The sequence below is a fragment of the Drosophila biarmipes genome, chromosome 2R (assembly GCF_025231255.1).
Source record: "Drosophila biarmipes strain raj3 chromosome 2R, RU_DBia_V1.1, whole genome shotgun sequence".
Classification (NCBI taxonomy): Eukaryota; Metazoa; Arthropoda; class Insecta; order Diptera; family Drosophilidae; genus Drosophila; species Drosophila biarmipes.
The window spans coordinates 23,547,234-23,555,396 of record NC_066615.1 but is presented as its reverse complement, the minus strand read 5'-3'; positions in this window follow the sequence as shown (position 1 = coordinate 23,555,396).

The window sequence follows — 8,163 nt, the reverse complement described above, 5'->3', positions numbered from 1 at the left end:
AATCACATTAGGGCATGTAGTCAGTGGCTCACCTGGCCTCCCCGCCTTCCCGCCCAACTGTTGCAGCTTTATCACCTGACGGGCCCCTCGGACTCCGCGCCGCCTTCTCTTACTCCTCGGGTTCCTCCGGGCCCACGATCGCGATCGATGACAGCACGTACGAGCCTGGTCCCAGTTGCCGAGATTGGAGGCTCAGCCGCTCTGTGTTTTTTGAGAGCCCTGGGCTCAGGGGCGTGTCCGCGGTGGGCGTTGCTCTGAGCATTCATGATAAAATTATTATATTGTTGGAGGGCCGCTGTTTTAGGGGAAGCCGTGGTAAAGGAGAAAACTAAACACAAACTTTGTTCTTCCCTTAGTATTTACATACCGTAACTCTTCGTAACTATGTCTTCACAACATGATTTCCAAATTCCAACCAACCGTAGGCTCTGGAAGTTATTGAGTGGCAGGCAAAAGTTAGTTAAGGAAATCATTAAATTGTACTTAATCCCACACAGAGAGAAATCGGACTTTCTCACAGGAGTTGAAAATGTATCTAAAAATAAAAAGACATTTCTAAAGTAAAATGTTTTCAGTGTGCTTAAATGAAGTACAATTTACTCAAATATTTCTCTCGCTGTACTTCTACATCCTTTGATCCTTTTACTTCGTTCCTAGCGGTAGATGGCGCCAAAGCGGTGTAGGAAATAAGTACAATATTTGTATATTTGGAAGGTAAAATACAGTCATGTTAAATGAAATAGGCAGCCCTGGCGGTTCCCGAGGGTGGAAGCAAGCAACAAGAAGGACTGTGCGTCCTTGCAATCGTGTAATTATAATTACATATATTGACTATTATAATTAATATTAATATTACTTATAAATGTCTTGGAAACGTAAGCTTTTATAAAGCCTTTTGCAATCTATAGACGATCAAAATCAGTTATAGTTCCCGCCCCTTATAATTTTTTCTGGTCAGTCTCCAGGCCATAAATAAATGGGCGCACGACAAAAACAATGCGCCGTGCTAATGTGGCAAGTAGGAGGCGATGCCATTGAGGCGAATCCAATCGCCCAGGCAGCAGATGTGGCCTCGTCCTCCTTCTTCAGATCGGTGATCGCCAGTCCACAATGCGATCACCAGGGCCGTCGCTAATCTGCTGTAAATGAGTAACACGAAGCAATGGAAATCATTGCAGCTATAGCTATTGACGATCCTCCATATGCTCCTCCATATATCCTGCCAGGTTTCGCTCTCCCAATCGGAACTAATTGGGGAAACAATAAAACCGTTCTCCCCTACCCTCCTACTATGTGTGAAGTCAAATCCAATCACAGAACAAGCGACGCCCGAGGATTAGGGAAGTTGCCCTGCGTCGGAAAAGCGAAATATATGGTAGCGTCTTATTGCCAAATATTCGTTTTGTAATTGGTTTCGGCACTGATTGCGGATCACGTGACAAGGAGATCCCCACTAGGATATACCCACAAAATGGCGATTCGATGCGCTGGTCTTTCATTTGAGCCGATCCTGTCTGACTGTCCGCCAGCTCTCGGCACGGAACCCGAAGTGAAAACTATGAGCGAATTGAAAGCCCGCTTTCTATGTATAAATGTAACTATATTAATTTAACTAAATTAATGTTCCTTTTGGTCTTTAAAACCATTTTTGCTGAAGGTTTTCGCTTATAAAGGTGAATAGCATCACTTGAACTCCGTTTCTGTATCGCCACGCGCTTAACTCGGGGATCCCCCTCCGACCTTCTTACGGTCACCCAACCACTGCCCCTTGGTGGGGATCGTCGTAGACGTAAACCACGGACAAGCCAGCGTGGAAGGCTGGCTGTGTTAGCCTTGGGGAGGCTTCGTACCAGTCCTTGGCTCATGAATATGTTATTTGGTCCGACTTGTTGGTGCGAGTGATTCATAGGCCAGTGATCTCTTGGGGCAACCTTTCCCGGTGCCGTTTAGCTGCGATGGGCCTGTTGATGGCGATAGCGATCATGTCGATTGCTCGCTGATATAAATATAAATGGGCGAGTATTGCGCTGATTTGTCGGCTCAACTACAAAGCGAAGACTAACGGCAATTCAGCTTAGCCTTTTCGATTCTCCACAGCCTCGTCCACGATCTTTGCGATCTTGATCTTGTAAATCAGACCGCCAAGCGATTAATCTTATGCACTTTGTTATGTTTTTACATTACATTGAATTCATTGATTGCAGGGAACTCAAATTAGAAGCTGACCGAGGAAGCGAAAAAATTTCCTGAGAAGTCCGACTGTTGACTAGCTCATTCACAAGTGGCTAAGTAGCCCAAGCTGATCACAAAGTTAATCCATAAATTGTCGCAAAATCGAAATCCACCAAAATATTTTCAAGACCTGCCTAAGCCCCTTCCTGCCGGGTACTCTGGAATTCTGCCGAAGTCAGAACGAGTATATCCGAATATCCGCTTATATAGATCAGCGCGATCAGCGGACAAAACAAGCGGCGAAAAAAGACAAGAAAACGGCATGTTGTCAAACGTTGAGTTGGCTCAGCCGCAGGCCAAGATTAGGTTGGAACTACGCACCCGAATCCGACGGACAGCAGAGATGAGGTCACATGAATGCAGAGCGAGTCAAGGAATCAAGACTGTCCCGAAGGCAGGGTGGGCGTGGCTGCAGTTTGATTGAAATCAAACACAATAGCAGATTACAATTTATTTATTTGGCCAAGCGTGTGGGAAGAGTAGGGATGGAAGCGGCCGAGGGCCTCGAGAAAGGATGCGGCTTGAGTTGCGCGTGTGCAGCGGATTATCCTTGTGCACTTGTTACACATCCTCGCAGGAGACCGCAGGCCGCAGAGTCTCTGCCGAGGCGGCGACAAAAGCCTCAGAATTTAAAGGCGACCAAGTTCAAGAGGCGGGGGAGGGTGAGGAGATGAACTCATCAGACAGATTCAGACAACCTGAGAGCCGACGGACACCGGCACTGATCCCGTTCGGCTGCTTGGACCCAGTTGAATACGGATTAGTTTCCCGAGAGGGTGCTAAGACGAGTAAACGCCTACACGGCCAAAAGTCATGTCATGTTGGGCCAGAAGGGATTTGCCCTGCCACTGACACAATTTCTTGCACCTTCCGCTGCCCACAGTTCCCTCTGCGGGGTGAGGCAACCTGCGCAGATCCAAATCTTCCTTTGATCCTTACACTCACAAAGCACTGGGCACGGTTTGGCAATATTTATTAGTTTTTATTGGATTTTCAGCTTAGGCTTGCAGCACTGCGCAATCTTGGGTGCGAATCAGCTAAGGAAAAAGCAGCAAATGGACGGTCCACCCCCAAGGACTATTCCGTGTCACCTCCTTGGGCGGAACAAATTCAACTCGGTCATGGGGAATTACCTTGTGCCTTATTATTAACTGTGCAGATCATGTCGCATGCTGCACTTCTTGTCAAATTATCAATGATCAGCCACCCAATCCGCAAAGGATAAGCATAGTTCGGGTGTCCAGTTAGCTTTGAAATGTGTGGCAAATCGTAATTACTGGTTTCCTTATTAGTGAGGAGGATCAGCCAGACGAAGAACTTAGTCAATAAATATATCACAGAAACGGAACCATTTTTATTAAACAGTTTTAGTTGCCACGTACTACTTATTTTAGGCTTGCCACACAGAACGAAACTTGGACGTCGCACATAGTACTTGGCATTTTTTAATGATGCCCAAGTAAAAATAAAATAATGGTTCATCAGGGTAGAAATGGCCGACGATTCCTAGACTTTTGGCGAGGATTGTTGCAATTCATAATGGCTGCCGCCGAGGGAAAAACATGTATGGAGGGTTCAACCCTCCACAGGAAGGGACGCTGCGCTCTGGGCAACTTTGGCCTGGGCTCGGTCACACCAAGCGTTTATAACCGCCAAAAGCAAACATCCACCGAGCATTTCGAAATAACCGTGAAAATAATCCATCTTTCCGCTAAGCAAGCTGCAGTCCGCTCCCGTCACCTCGTCCTTTCCTGACACTTCGACGCACGGCCTGCCTATAACTCCCCTCGGCACCGTCGCTTTAGATGGCCAGGATCAGGGCAGGACAGCTGCCGGAGCGAGAATGGCAGCAAAAAAGTGTCAAAAAATGTTTCGTTTTAGATCTGTTGAAAAATAATGCTCCCCCTTTGTCCTTTTCCCGAGATTTCTGCACGCTTCACGCCAATTTGCGCGCCTATCAGCCGGGAGTAGAGATGGCAGCGGTGGTGGTGCTGCTGAGCGCATCCCAGTTCCCTGGTCTGCTCCCTGGTCTGCTCCCGGGTCTGGATGCTTTTCCAGTTTTCCGATAGCGACTGCTGCATCCTTTCGCGTATTGTTCCCATTCGCCCTTCCCCTGCCTGGGAATCGCATTCAATGGCGCGAAGTATAATTCATTTAAATGATTGGGTTGTTTGTATAGACTGCATATGCAGGGAGGGCGGGGGGTAGCTGAGCTCTGCTAGCCGTGGAAATTAGTTTTTCCACTCGTTCACAGAGTCATGCATGTTCCGTGTTTGGTGGTGTCCTTGGGGGTGTCCAAATGGGTGAGCGGAATTGCGGGGTTCACGGACAAGTAAATTACACTAGGAATTGCTGTTGCCCGTGCAAAACTCAAGGTAATACATTGGCTTTTAGGGACCTTTCTAAATAAATTGACTTATTAGTTTAGGGTTTTAGGGCGAGAAAGCTTCGCCTTACCAGTGCCTTTGTAGAGAGTCGAAATGACCAACAATTGCCTTAATAACAAGCGCTTGTCTCGCTTTTTCCGATAGAAAAGCAGGCGAAGAAAACAGTAAACGAATCTACTCAAAAGTATTCGAGCCGGACTCGGTGAGAGCACAATACGGCCACAATTACAATTACAAATGCCAGTTGGCGGGTCGGCAAAAGATCAAAGCGAAGCACAAAGCTGTGCAGGCTAGGAAATAACAGAAAATAACGTTGCCAGCGCACAATAACAATGGCAATAAAGATAAAAATAATAAAATATAAGCCAAGGAAAAATAGTGTACAGAAATGGCACAGACACCACGGCAACAAGAAGCATTGCATACCATTTCCATTTCCATCTGTATCTCCAGCTCCAGCTCCAGCCTTGGCTCCATCTCCCAAGCCGAAGCCGAGCTCCTACCCAACTTTCCCAAGCACTGCGAGTTTGCAAATACATCACAGTCGGATGCCTAGTTACCTGATGGATGGTACAGCCAAATGTTCCATGAGTCATCCGCCCTGGTGGCCGCTTCCTCGATCCCGCCAGCGCGGAGCAGGTACGACACCAAAGTTACGGTTTGATCACAAGTTGAGCGTAAAATATGCTAAAGATCATCGGGTGTCAGTGACTGTGTGTGCCGGCAAATGAGCGTAAAATGATCAAAGAATCTTCGCGCGCTATGCCAAGTCTGCCCCGTTGTCTTCCCAGCTCCTGCCCCATCTCCTCTCGACCCCTCCGATCACCTGAAAAGGACTTGGTCATCTGCCGCAGTCGCACAGCGCACGTAAACTAACTACGTGTGCGCATTTTGTAAAATAACATTCAATTTGTGCAACCTGATCAAGCCATTGCAGCGGGCCATGATCACCGATCGCCCTTCGACGATCATCGAAAGGCCTGCCTCAATAAATAATCAATGTACTCTGTCGTAATCACATTTCTGCGATCCACATTTCCGAATCCCTCCGCTGCCGATTGTGCATATTTTTACGCTTGCTTAAAACGGCCGAGTGCCGAGCTCAAAGAAGATCGCCGACGGCTCCCGCTCCCCCACCCCACCGGTCCTGGCCAAGCTGCCACCACCGGAGATGGAGATGGAAATTACACGTTGCAGCCCGCTGATGATTTCTGCAATTGCTGGCCAACGTCGGCGGCAATAACAACAATTTGTTCGGATAGCCGGTGCAGACAGCCTGGCTGCTGCCGCTTCATCGCCGGTCCAATTGGCCCGCGTTGGCATCGGCATCGGCATCGAAATCTACTCGCAGCTGCATTGCCATTACTCAGCCGATCTTCGGGGCTCCTCCCGGTCTGGGGGGTTCCTTATTGAATTATAATGTTATTTAGTCGCGGCTGCGGCTGCGGCTTCTCCATCGACGTCATCGATGGTGGATTGCAGACTTTGTGGAAGCGATCGTAGCCGGAGGCTCTCCTCCAACCCGATCGATGAGAGTGCTCTTAGTGGCATATGAAGACATTGTAGGAGTCCGCTCATAGTATTATTATTAGTACCTAACGAGGCCTCGGTCCTAGTCCCATTCCTGATGCTGATCCTGGCCCACCTGTCGGGAGAATCCTTCCTAATATAGACGCGCTCGCACCTCGCGCAGTGTCGAGAATTAAAAGCCCACATGCGTAACTCAAACACACGGCTTATCAAATTTTCTACGCGAATCGATCAAAATGCATGCGTAATTGCCCCGGGGCGATTTTGGACGAAAAGGGCACGCGAGAACCCTCGCAGAGGAAGACGAACCGCATCCAAGTGCTGGGAGTATCAGACCCCTTATTACAGCACCGCACTCCAAAGACAACAGACAGAGATACGCTCTAAATTTGCGTTACGTAACGGAATTTAAAGCGTTCCTTATCAGATTGGTTTTTATGTTTTATCAACGCTCCCATGAACATGAGCATGAACCGCTGTTGTTGCTCCTCGGCCGCGCCGTTTAATACGTTAATAATTTTTAATGAATATACGATAAATATTTTTTGGCGTGCGGTTCGGGACAGGCGAATGAGTGTGTGAAAAATCAGCGGAAAATTTCCAAACCGTCAACACTTGAAAATTGTATATTAATTCGTCAGCAGATGGACGGCTGCGGATCAGAGCCAATTAACGGTTGCATTTTCGATTGGATGCAAGTAATTCGGTTTCGGCGGATTGGAAATGGTCACATATGATTACTAAGTGATGTTCAAATTTAAATTAATTATCATTCCGCTTGAAACTAGTCAGCACCTTGTCCTTTGCAAAGGTGGCATATGATCATCGATCAAAGGACATGATTCTGTGACCCTGATCCAGCTACCGGAGCTACACCTTCACCCAAATTGGCCACACAGGAAGTCCGGGCTGAGAAAAAGAGGCAGCGAAATTCGCATACTACTGAATCCAAGTGGAAGTCCTTTCTGGGCTTGTATATCGAAAACGCATAAATCACGGGTTTCTTTTTTGTTGCGGGAGGGCCTTTCAACAGCCTGGTCAAAAGTGCCGCTGCGGAACTCGCACTCGGGCTTGTATCTCAGCTCTTCTCCGGCCACACAAATTAAATTTGTATAAGAATATCAAAGTTGGTGGCCCAGGACCCAGCCCAGGACCCAGCCCAGGATAAGGGACGTCAGGACAAACGAAGCCGCAGGCTACTGTATGGCATGGGAATGACAAAGTGGAAACAGGCCGCTGCCTCGGGCAGGAAAGAAGGCCCCAGGACGAGATGTGCGATCAATTATGATTGTCACAGTTGACACACATTATCGCCCTCGCAGAGACTCCGAACCTGTCGTCGTCGCAGGACTCTCCAGTTCGCCGGGCTGGCGAGGTCCGGCGATAGGAGCTAATTGATGTTTTCATTTGGGCACTCCGACGGCCAGAGAACGTTTTCATTCTAGGTGGTAAGTGCGACGCCCGCTGAGCACACATAATTGAGAGCAGCGGGAAGGTCCTGAAGAAAGACACCGATCTCAGAGCTCCGGGATGGTCCTACCTACGCCTGTACCAGCAGCACCACCCAAGATCCCGATCGGCCGTAACTAGTGCGTGGGGAGAGGACTGAGACAAGTATGAGTCCTGCCCTCCCTCGCTGTCACTTTGTCAATGGCTTTGTTCACTCCCGTGTGCACTTGGCTGCCCTTTCGGGTCCTCTCATCTGTGGCCAGGCCCACATTCCGGCGGCATCTTAAAAGTCCTGGGCCAGTGACGTTGGTGGTCCCCGGATTCCTCTGCTCATATTTTGCGCATCTCCTTTGTCAATTGCTCTATTTAGCTGCGATGTGTGTGGGTCCCCCGAACAATGCGGAGATCCCAAATTATTTTCGTATTATCGAATCCGCAGTACGTGTTTGTCGTTTTTGTCTCTAATTGTTTAATTGTCAGATCATGAGTCGGCTCGTTGTCAGGAGAGCGCCCTCAACCAGGGACCGACCTCCATCTAAGCTACAAGGGATATTGGGCGATCGAC